Below are 12,317 nucleotides of genomic sequence, written 5' to 3'. Positions count from 1 at the left end.
TAAGGAATCCCGTGTTGAGTTTACACCGGCTAGTGTTAGCTATCATATTCCACCGCAAAATGTTAATCTACCAACGGTTGACAGTTGCGTTGAATACCCATTTAAAACGCTAGCTTTGCATGCCATGAATGGGAACTGAAAATAATATAGGAATCATCGATGCATCTCTTGAATGATTCCATGAAGTTCTTGGCAAATTGCGTTATTTCCAGAAATTGACGCGTTAGGTATACAACAGCTGTATTAGTTTGTCCGATTGTGAATTATGCTGGTAAGTACAAAATTGGATGAACCAAATACCTCGAATTTACGAAATCGTGACTGTGCCGCTGTGCTACGGAAAAAGAAGAGTAAGTGCATTCTGGGATGAGCCCCGAGACGCATGGAGTATATCGACGGTGAAACTACCAAACCACGTACCTCGGTTTGCGGCGTCGCAAACTTCCTGTCATACTTTATTTTTTAAAGAGGAAACTTCTCAATGTTGATTCTTGAAAACTTCTGTAATTTTTCCACTCAGTGCGAAGAAAATTCTGTGAAAATTTCAAGTAATAATATTGAATCGTTCTTCTTAAAAAAAATAAAATGAGAGTGGAGATTTTTAAACACCGCAAACGAGATACGTGGTCTGGTAGTTTCACCGTCGATATGCTAACCACGGCTCATAAATAAATGCATTAAATGCGTAACGCGGCAGTAAGTAGAATGACGTCATACATCGTGTTTTTCGAAGGGTGATATCTCTGTTAAATTAGGAATAGGAGTCCGGCAGATCTGATTAATTTTTAGTGATATGTAAGGTTATTCATCTGGATTTTTGGTGTGGTCGAATTTGAATGCGATACACCCCATCGCTCAAAAAAATCTGTGCAGAGTTTTTATTCTTGGCGGAAAAAAGACGACTGCTTCGGTGCACGAGCCTAAAAAATCAGTTTAGATAAAAAAAAAAAATTGGCAAAAGTCAAATAAATTAAAGCAGGGCTCTGTTTGGAAAAAAAACCTCGCATTCGATACAGAAATCGATAACTCGTCGTTTCTCTGACGCTAGGACGTATCTCGATTTATTCATGAGCCCCAGAAAGCATTGATTCGTATATAAAACAGAGCTCACCCGGACAAAGAGATGCGCCCTTATGTTAGAAGGGCTACGAACTGTATCGTACGCGAGGTTTTTTCGCAAACAGGATCCTGCTATCACTCTGGATTTTGCCAAATGTTTTGTTTAGTATGATTCCTTATAGGCTCATGCGCAGACCCTTTTGTTCATTTCTTGGCTATACATTCAAAATTTGCCGACATTTTTCACTCAATTGATGCGATATATCGAACGCCAGTTTGACCTCGCCAGAAACCGTTTAAAAAATCAAAACTAGAATCTGTGGCTATCAACTGACTCATCAGTGGCGAAACGTGAATGGTCGACTATCGATACTTCCCCACTTGCAGCTATGCTAAAGAATCGATTATTAAGGTGTTCGTCGCGAACACCCTGTTTATCGATCCTTTTCCATAGGTTTAAATGGCAGATAAATCGATATATCACAAAGCACGCCACTCCACTGTGACCCATACTACCAGTGGCGTGGCGTGTTTTGCGATATATCGATTGTTATGCCATTTAAACCTATGGAAAAGGATCGATAAACAGGGTGTTTGCAGCGAACGTCTTAATAATCGATTCTTTACCATAGGTTTAAATCACAGAACAATCGATAAATCGCAAAGCACGCCACGCCACTGCATACTACCCTCGTATGGGTACTCGAGTTGCGCGTCCGTCCCGGATGCAATAAAATCGTCACGAAAATTGGCAGCGCGGCTCGGAGCCGGTGATGTCATTAATCGCGTAAGAATCAGTTTGCAACGCTTCGAGCTCAGTTAGATGTAGCACGCACGAATGCACCCGGGATGCTCGGGTGGTTCGGCGCCCAATTAACCTTCCGCCCCTCCCGCCGCGGCCGCGAGAGTCCGAGGGGCGCGGCGAGGGATGAGGGAAGGGCGCTCGTCATCTATATGGTAATTATTATCGGAAAGTCACCCGCCGCGCCGCTGCCTCGAGAGCCGAGATTTCTCGCGCCGCCGAAAAATTACAATATGAATGCCGCGCTCGAATCCGGATAAAGTTGCGCAAATTAGATATCCCAAACAGACTCGCCCCCACCACCCCCGCCCACCCATCTATACGATCGGCTCGCTCCATCGGTGCCAGGTTTGGGGTTGACTGCCCCTTGCACTACCGCACAATTAGATCTTCGAATAGCCTCTCGGTGGCAGGTGGAGACTTGCATTTACCGGGGCTCTATTAGTGTAGACTAGGGACTAGGGGACCCACTGACCACTTCGTGGTCTAACCCCCGGAAGTGCCTCGCGTCTCAGGCGTTATGTCGTCATTTTCCGGTCAAAGTATCCCCAGCGCGGTGCGACGTTTCAAAATTTCCGCTGCTTTTATATTTTTTTACAGAGAAATCGTTGGTTGAATCTGTTCGAACATGTCACTGAATTTTATTGGCAGCACAAAGAAAATTCAGTGAAATTTTCGGACAGCTTCGTTGAGCAATTTCTCTGTAACAAAATAAAATGGCGGCGGAAATTTTGAAACGTGGCATGGTGCTTGCGATACTTTGGCTGGAAGGTGACGATATGCGTTGCCCGTCGCGTGTTACTCCCATGATCTTATATTACAGAGTATAATTTTGCGGGTGGGTCCCAATTTCTGGGTAGATCCGATCCGCCTAAGTTTTTTCGGCAATCTGAGTACCTGAGACTGAAAGGTAAGTGCCTGACCAATAACTGTAACCCTCCCACAGTTCTAGGATTTTAGCTGATTTTTGAGGATTCTGAAGTATACAAAATCTTCCATGGAACTGAGAAAGAGAGAGAGGAGAAAAATCGACGTACCGGAGCCCGAAAATAATGCATTATTAGAGGGTACGCCCCTGGACCACTGCGTGGTCCTACCTTCTCAAGCGCTTCGCGCCTCAGGCGTTATGCGTTACGCTTTACTCTTATGATTTTTTATTATACATCATTATAGTAAGATAAGAACACTAAACAAGTGCCTTCTCAATATATTGCCGTGCAAAACCTAACGGATGATAGTTGATCACGAATTGGACTACATTTTGCAATTTGGACCTATAAATTCCGGCCCAGTTTTAAAACAACGTATGTGCCATTAGTTTCCCTATGCACATAAGTGTTTTTTCAGATGAGCCAGAATTTATAGGTCCAAATTGCAAAATGCAGTCCAATTGGCATCCAGAAATCTTACTCTATAATAGAAAATCATAAGAGTAACGCGTAGCGCCTGAGGAGCGAAGCACTACGTAGGGATAGACCGCGAAGCTGCCCGGGGGTGGACCCCTAATCTATGGTGATTTGACAAGGCCCAGGGTGGCGCCATCGCGTAAGATCGCACAAACAGGCAAGTGCGATTGAAACCAGTGCGCCTTCAAGATTTTGTCATGCAACGCGCACAATCGTCGAGCGCGAATAGTGGCATCCAAAAGTTAAGCTGCATGCTAGAGCTTAGAGCACAGCGCACATAAGAATGAGCGCAATGGAAGCTAGCCAAACAACATTGAGACTTCAATATTTTGAACAATTCTGTAGTAAAACGAAGAACCGTTGAAAATCAGTATATTATGTTGGCTGAAAAAAAGCTTAATTTGAGCGATGCTAGATTTTGGCCATTCCAAGTGCTGCAACAAAATGCTTTCCTCATCTTGACGTTGATCTGTCAAAGGGTGACGCACGCAACACCTTGGCCGTCATCATGGAAGAAACATCGGACAACATGTGCAAGTTAAGTACCATATGGGCATCATATCAGCTCATGTAGAAAATCAATTTCGGGATTGCAAAGAATGTTGTTTGACTCCTTCTGATGTACCTAATACTTAAATCTCAAATTTTGTTTCTTAAATCAACCCTCTAAGCTCAAAGAACCTTTGAAAGTTGAAGATGAACATCGCGTCAGCGCTAGATGGCCCCTTTCATGTTCAGTAAAATCCTCCTAACTCAGTGGTCCATACAAAGCGTTGCAACTCCACGTAAAGGCTACAAGCGTGGAGACTTTCAGTATAAGCAGGAAGATGGCTTTCAGTCTGTGGACAAGCTAAAGATGATTTTTACTAACAGACATGGGAATCTTACTATAAATTTCAACCTCATTTTCTGCCACAGAAAATTTTGACTCGCGGACTCTTTTGTACTGATGCCGGCTGGAGGTAGAGTACCTTTTCAGGGAGAGGGCGGCCACTGGGCCCCATGGAGGGGCTTAGGACCCAAAAATGGCGGTAGCTTTTTTTGTTTTGAAGATGTGAGAGGGGGGTCATTGCCTACTTTTGACGGTTTTCACCAACCGCACTTGCTGCCAACCTTACACTGGAAAAAAAAAACACACACATTGGATCTAGAGTCCAGACTCTTGAAAACATTGACAAGAAGAAGGACTCTTGATTCAATCAGATTTAAGCTTAAATCAAAAGGAAATCCGCTCAAATTAAGAGGCTTGGTCCTTGATTTAAGCTTAAATCTGATTGAATCAAGAGTATTTTTTCTTGTCGATGTTTTTAAGAGTCTGGACTCTAGATCCAATGTGTTTTTTTTCCCACTGTACTACACCCAAGATGATTTTTCTTGAAATGCACGATTAACCGTAAAACTATGTAAATACGTCGCAATGGTGCATCTGATTAACATTCTCGGTGTGATATGCAAATGAAACTACATTTTCAGACATTTTGTATTTACATTCACTTACACCGTCCGGCAGTTTTGGGTCTTAGAAGGCTCCATTCAGCAGAAGATTGCTGAGCCAATCAGAGGTGGACATGGCAGTGACCATACTCTCCCTATTAAGGTACACTAGCTGGAGGTCGAAAATGTGCATTTTCGTTGTAATGTTTAAAAATCTCTGATTGAGCTCGGACGATATACGGCAAGCAACTATTACTGCTCCCAAGCCGCTCACTTTGTCTACTCGAGTTTTGAAGGCGAAACAATCCCGAAATTGACTTATGATTACTTTCTCTTACACTGGAAAAAAAACACATTGGGTCTAGAGTCCAGACTATTAAAAACATCGTCAAGAAAAAGTACTCTTGATTCAATCAGAATCTAGCTTAAATCAAGAACCAAGCCTCTTAATTTAAGCGGATTTCGTTTTGATTCAAGCAAAAATCCGATTGAATCAAGAGTATTTTTTCTTGTCAATGTTTTCAAGAGTCTGGACTCTAGATCGAATGTGTTTTTTTTCCAGTGTCTGCCAGTTTTGGGTCCTATAGAAGGCTCCATTTAGCCTAAGATGGCTGAGCCAATCAGAGGTGGACACCGCAGCGACCATATTCTCCCTATTAAGATACAAGCTGGAGGTCGAAAATGTGCATTTTCGTTGTAATGTTTTAAAATCTCTGATCGAACTCGGACGGTATACGGCAAGCAACTATAACCACTCCCAAGCCGCTCACTTTGTCTACTCGAGTTTTGAAGGCGAAATAATCCCGAAATCGACTTATGATTACATTCTCTTACATTGTTAGCACGGGGTGTTTAAAATACATTGTTCCTGTTACGACAGCGGAAACGGCAACAACGGAGCTTGTTCATCCCCTTCCGTGGCCGGAGCGCGAGGCGCGGTGGAACTAACACGAATCATAATCGCCGCGCGCCACGACTCATATTTGCGTCATTATTGGCCGCGACCACTTCAAAGCCGTTAAATCGTTTCATGCCATTTCGCCAAGCATCTGTCAACAATATACCACCGGCCCCTGCCACCCATTAAACGTTTAATTTCCCAAGTTCAAGCGTCTAGATCCAATCTCCCTCCGCGGATCGCCCGTTGACCTTCCGCGCTGCGCTATCGTTCGCAATCTAATCGCATTTGAAATACATTGTCTCAAGAGTGATCAAACGGAAGCTAGTTGCGGTTATACTAAACAAATATCTATTGAGAGGAAGATTAAATAGAAATGGATACACAAATTAAAGTAGGGATAAAGTAGCTTTAAGAAATCAAAGCACGAAACGTTTATACGACGACGCACCCTGCTGCATCTGACCCGGAAACAGGCAAACCGCACATTTCGACGGCGTGAGTCCGCAATCACGTATCCCACTTTGCGATGCTGCAGACTTCCTGTCATACTTTATTTTTTGAATGGAAAACAACGAAACGGCAATTTTTATAAACTGAAATATTTTTCCGTCTTATGGCGCATGACCCAGCCAATGCAACGCGTGTGGTGTGAAATGTCTAAAAAATTAACCCGAATTTTTCTCGAGCTGTTTTCTCAAGCTGTTTCCTCAGCGATTTCTTGATTTTTTTGAAAATGGTGGGGGGTGTCAGGCCAGCGTTACGTAATTCAAAAGGGGATGGCGTAGGGCTGCATCGCGGGTGCGTTACAAGGTATGAGGGGGGAGGGGGGAGTAAAAAATTGGAAAAAGTGCGTTACGTAATACTTTAACGGCCCCTAACGTATATATATAATATATATACCTAACGGCTTTTACGGGCTATATGATTTATTTGCGCATACGTTATTTTTTACGTCCATTTTACAGCAATTTTGAAGTTAGACGCAACAAAATAGTCTATGTTCATTTTATATGTCCTTCACGAATTCGTGCCGAATGTTGGTCAAAACGGAAACTTAGCCCTTTCTCCCTGGTCCTCCGCCTCCATAAATGTTACCCCAGCGCGGGGTAGAGTCAATTAAAAGGGGTGGCGGAGGGGAAGAGTGTCAATTGCAGTTTTAATCACCTCCCGCTGCGAACAAGTGTTCGCGATTGTAGAAGGGTTAACGAAACGCGATTTTTGATAGCTACTCCTTCTCTCATGGCGCGGCGCGCGGCGCTCTTCTCACCTACCCCCGCCCCCGACTTCGAAACTCTCCTCGAAATGTTTTCGGAGCCCTCCTCATCCATCTTTATCGGAGGATTATATCATCTTACAGGCTTAATTTCGCGGATTTCATGAAGCCGGTGGTTTTTATCAACGAGATTTAAACCCTTCCTCGTTGCGAACTGCAAAAAGCTGCTTCCTGAAACTTTCCCTCGGGATTTGTTCCGCTTATCTCGGTCTTTATTAAATACAACCATCCGTGATGCATAAGATTTGTTATTCGTATTGTAACTGAGAGGTCTTTTAGAAAGTCACAATATTATTGCAAAACTTTTAAATGTGAACGTTCACAGGGAAAGGAGACTTCGTTCGAAATGAATAAACAAGCAGGAAGCTCCAACGCATTGGCGTCGGAGAGCGGCTCTGGGGGCAGTAGTTGTAGTCAAGAATGAGGGCCTAGACACATTTTGTCATTGATGTACAATCCGACAACTGTCGATTCATGTTTTGTAACTTAGCAGATTTACGTAGCCGGTGTATAAATGTGTATTGGGCTTTGATATGGCGAATACATGGCATTATCACTTGTTGTATACTTTTAATTTTGAAAGCTCTTTGGAGGTCCGCTTCCTAAAAAATCTCTGGTTGATAAGTCGTTTAGCGAGGCTGCAAAAAATTTGCATTTTTATATCTGAAAGTGTAGGTATTGGTTTTTTGTATAATTGTTTTTTTGGATTGCTGGAAAAGTAACGCATACTTCTATAATTTAGGACTGAGTCAGGGAAATATAAGGTTCGTTAAATAGTAAATATTCCTAGTACCGTGTGACACTATTGTTAACGAAAAGTTTTTGCAACTTGTCAAAGAGGTTGTTGAATGATCTTCGAATAACTTTTGATGAGCTAGAGGTAATGGTTCTATCTGCAGCTCGTGGACTTCTGTACGATATTGTCCAGAATCATCTAAATTTTCAAAAAGTGTCCGCTTGTTCGATACCCAATTTGCTCATTCATGCATACAAGGAGAAGCGCATGAAAGCTTTAGCAGACATTTTGGAGATGAATCAAGAATTAGATGAAGAATTTATGACTTAAATCACGGCACCTTAATCACGGGATGGCCTTAATTACGGCAACTATTTATTGTCCATGAGATGCAGATGGTTCCATTTCCCTAGCTCATCAAAAGGTATTCGAAGATCAATTTCATCAGCCACCCGTACGAACCACGTTTCTAGTGACCCGTACTTGCTTCGCACGTATGAAACATACAATCAGAGAAAACAGAATTCATCTTACAATAATCAATAATCAGTAGGACATGAATCGTTGCGATGTATAATACGACATTATAATGCGGCATTACTATTGTAATTCATTTTAATGTTTAGGGGCATTATAAATCATTATTGCCACGTCGGAATGAAATGTTGTAGACTGAATTGAAAAGCATGTTGGCAAAATTTATTATAAAAATAGTATAACATGTAGGTACATAACATAAAGGTAATACAAATTAAATGATTAGAGCGTGTATATTTCATTACATTATAGGTATATTACAATCATTTTTGTCATTGTTGGAAATTTTGATAGTTTGAATTTTGATAGTTGATAGTTGATAGTTTGAGAGTTGAAAATTTGGTTATTTTATTTAGTTAAGGTGATTCGATAGACGCCATATTTTGTGTCAGAATGGCATGCGACTTTTCCATCAATTGGTTCCATTTTTTCATTTACTCATCATTTTTCTCCAATTTTAAGTTTCGCAATTCTGTTTTCAGGAGACTAAAGCACTCACTTATCAATTTGTATATTTATATTGAGTTAAGGGTAGAGACGTATTCCTCACCGGAATTGAGGAATGGAGGTGTTACTGTAAAATTGGATAAGAGTTTCTGATATGATAGAAGAACAACTCTGCCGTGCTAAAGAAGAACGCCGTATGAGCCTTCAGACGTTGCCAAGTTTCTTTCGATAAAACCCAAATTTACTGGGAAAATAGTGAATATTTTTTTCCAAAATTTTCAGACAATTTTGTACGCAAATCAATCTTAAATGTCTGAAAATTTCAAGGAAAAATATGCTTGAATGCCGTCAAAAATATGCTTCATCAACGGAAATTTGGCAACTCCCAAATATTCATACGGCGTTCTTCCTTAGCACGGCAGAACTGCTGTTCACAGTTTAAATCGTTCAGATAGGATTTCTCGCTAAATTCCCGGCAATTTGGCAGCGATCGAATGAAGAGACACTTGTGGTCGGTTACTCAATCCTCCCACGAGAGATTGTCTTCGAGCTCTGATTCTTTCACCGGGACTTTTTCCTGGGTCATACCCCCCACCCCCTCTCTATTGCGCCCTCCCAAGTTAATGCCTCAGTTTGCAATAACGATCGTTATTTTGAATATTTAAGCGGGCAAGGAAGGTCTTTCACATATAGCTTTTCATCTTTATAACCCATTGAAGAGTTGTTATTCCGTCTATAAAACTCACTTTTTCTGCACGATGAAGCTCAGTGACTCTGAAGTCACACGGAGAAAAAAAAAATTATGGTCATTCTACGTTACGCGGTCTATATGTTACACAGGGATCCACAATGTAGTGAGCCGTCGATTTTGTTGATTTTTTTGGTCGGGGGAATAAAATGAAAAATAAAAAATATTAAGTTTACCGTAATGTTACTGTGAGAAAGGTGATGCTACATAATGGCAATGCCACAGTACTTGTTAATAAATTTACCAAAAAAAAAAAAAAAAACATTGCACGTAACTGAGGACTCCAGCGGTGTGACTTTCGGACCGAGTAACTATAGAATAACGACAGTACTATTTTGATAGAATGGTAAACCGTGTTGGGTACATACTATTCTAGGGAAAGATCAAGGCCAGGGTCGGACTGGCTCGCATCTGAGGGCGTAGACCCTTGGCTGGTTAAAGGAGCGTAATGTAATATTTCCTGATGAGGCATCCCCTTCGTGGAGAGGGGTTCAGAAAATTTTGGCAAAGCAGCACAAGTTTACGCTATTTTCAGGTTCAAAGTTTATTAATCGTACAGAGTAAAAATTGTAAAATTGAACTTATTAGAATAACCGACAGACTTCTGAAATTAAAGAAAATAAGACAAATTAAAGCCATTGGACGCATCCAAGCACCATTATTTCCACAAGAACCGTGTCAGTGCTGCGGTTACACGAGCTTGAGACGTGGGTCTAAAAATCCATCCTAAAAAAGAATCAGGCAAGAACCTGAAAAAAGAGGAAAGAACGAGTATCAACACAGCCGACGACAAGAAAGACGTATTCGGGCCTCTTTTTTAACTTTTCTCCCGAATCTGAGCGACACCTCATTGGCAGCACATAGCAAAGCATTGAGAACTCACGCTTCGCGGCATCGCGCCTTCAATTTTTCAGATGCAACACGGACGTCCATCAAGTACGAATAGTTGTGTCTCTGCGCCGTCGTTAACGCGCATCTTTCCCTCGCTCTATTTCCATGTTGTGTTTGTTTCCGTTTGTCTTATGTGTAATGTTGCTTTACTCTAGAGCAGAGCATTGCGTGTTCACGACTCACGCCATCGCGTCTTATATTTCTGTAATTTTGTAAATTTGTGCAATGTGGACATCCATCTTGCGAGAATAGTTGTATCGCGTTTACACTTTAGATGTCTCTTACTTTTGAATTTCGAAATAAATTAAAGTTGAGTTTGCCTGGGATATGCTATGATATGTCCAAATCAATAGTCATTTTGAAAAGGAAGAAATATGTTTAAAGGTTTCTCATGAGGTCTATTAAGTGTGCGTATGTCTAAAAATCGAACCGGTTATCGTTTCTACGGGAGTTACACATAGAGAATGAAGGAGGAGGACGATAAAGCGCCTGTATGTCAATAAAAAGGTGGCAATTTCACAGAAAAGTGTTTACGCTTCAGAAAGTAGTTCTTGGACCTCTGTTCACCACTATGCGTAAAAGCACCTCTCTTCACTCCTAACTCTCTCTTTTTCCGTTCATTTAAGAAATTTTCCGGATATATTCTCGGTCATAATTTTTTTTCTCTTCTTATTTTGCTATCGTCAGAAGGGCGCGTTTTTAGCGCGCCAAGGGGGCGTATCTGCCAATGGCAGATTGGCCTTATGGCCAGTCTGAGCCTGATCAAGGCCAAAAAATTTCAAAAATTTTATTAGGAGATTATACGATTCGAACTCTAATTATACGTACGTATGCTTATGTGAAAGCGTACAAAAATCACCAAAGATAAATATCAAATACGTCTACAATACACTCAAATGTGCACAATTTGCGTCTCTGCGTCACGCATTTTCTATACTACCGCCTCCGTGGTCACTTTTTCCTTCGTAACCGATAAAATATTTTACCCATAGTGAGAGATTTAAAATATAGAACATAAACCTGAGAACTTAAAGCAAGCAAATTTTCAAACTTTTTGAGCACTTTCAGATAACTTTTCTATTTTCCGTGTGCGTTGAGCTGGAATACTGTAGTCCATGCATACAGAGCAAAAAGAAAAATGGTCTTAAAAACGGGATCTATCAATCTGTTTCAGATACTGTTTATATTGTTTCCAAAAGATTGTCCCCACTATATTTAAAAAAAATTGAAGCAAGGGATAAAATGCAGAAAATGCTTTCAAACGATTAAAATCATGCTTGAGTGTGATTCGCAACGGTTTGCGAGATTTTTATATTTTTTTTTGCAGTAATCGACGGATGTTAACGTATTTTAAAGGACCCTTTTCCTTTGAGTATGTCCCACATAATGACTTGAAAACACTCCAAACTACACTGGCAACTCATATTCATTTTTCTGCAAAATCACTTAGGTATACCTTGGACCATGAACCTTCTATACAGCTATATGTGACGTGCACATCGATACCACAATCCGCAGCTATTGATCAGTCTAAAAAGGGGGAGAAGATTTATACGATCATGATATGATAATTTTCATTGTAAATGTGGCAACGTTGTTGGTAGCGACACGCTGGCTGGTCGTAACCTCCGGAAATCCTCTCTAGCATCGTTTGGCGCTATGCTGTAGATGAAGAACATCCAAATTTGCTTAATGTTTGACACATGTTTGATAGGAAATCCTAACACCAACGTTTATCTAGACCCACCCACTCCAGCTATTTTTATAATGTTTTAATTTTCGCATTTTTTTCCAGCTCTTACTTCCTCCGTGCAAACCCCGCTACACACTGAGGAAGGGTCTTGGCTACTCCGATTTTATAAATTTGTATCCAGTGGCTCGATTATCGATTCTTTATCGAACGACCTGTTCGATATACGTATCCTTATCCCAATAATTATCTATCGATCTTGTCAGGAAAATCATAGTTTTCCGAGAATTTTGGCGAGTAATGGCGATTATGGAAAATAACTCACGAAAACTCATAAAAATGAGCCTTTTAGTAGAATATATAGCGGCGAATTCACCCGCCATGGTCCCACAA

The sequence above is a fragment of the Bemisia tabaci genome, chromosome 4 (assembly GCF_918797505.1).
Source record: "Bemisia tabaci chromosome 4, PGI_BMITA_v3".
NCBI lineage: Eukaryota > Metazoa > Arthropoda > Insecta > Hemiptera > Aleyrodidae > Bemisia > Bemisia tabaci.
This window is presented reverse-complemented; position numbering follows the sequence as displayed.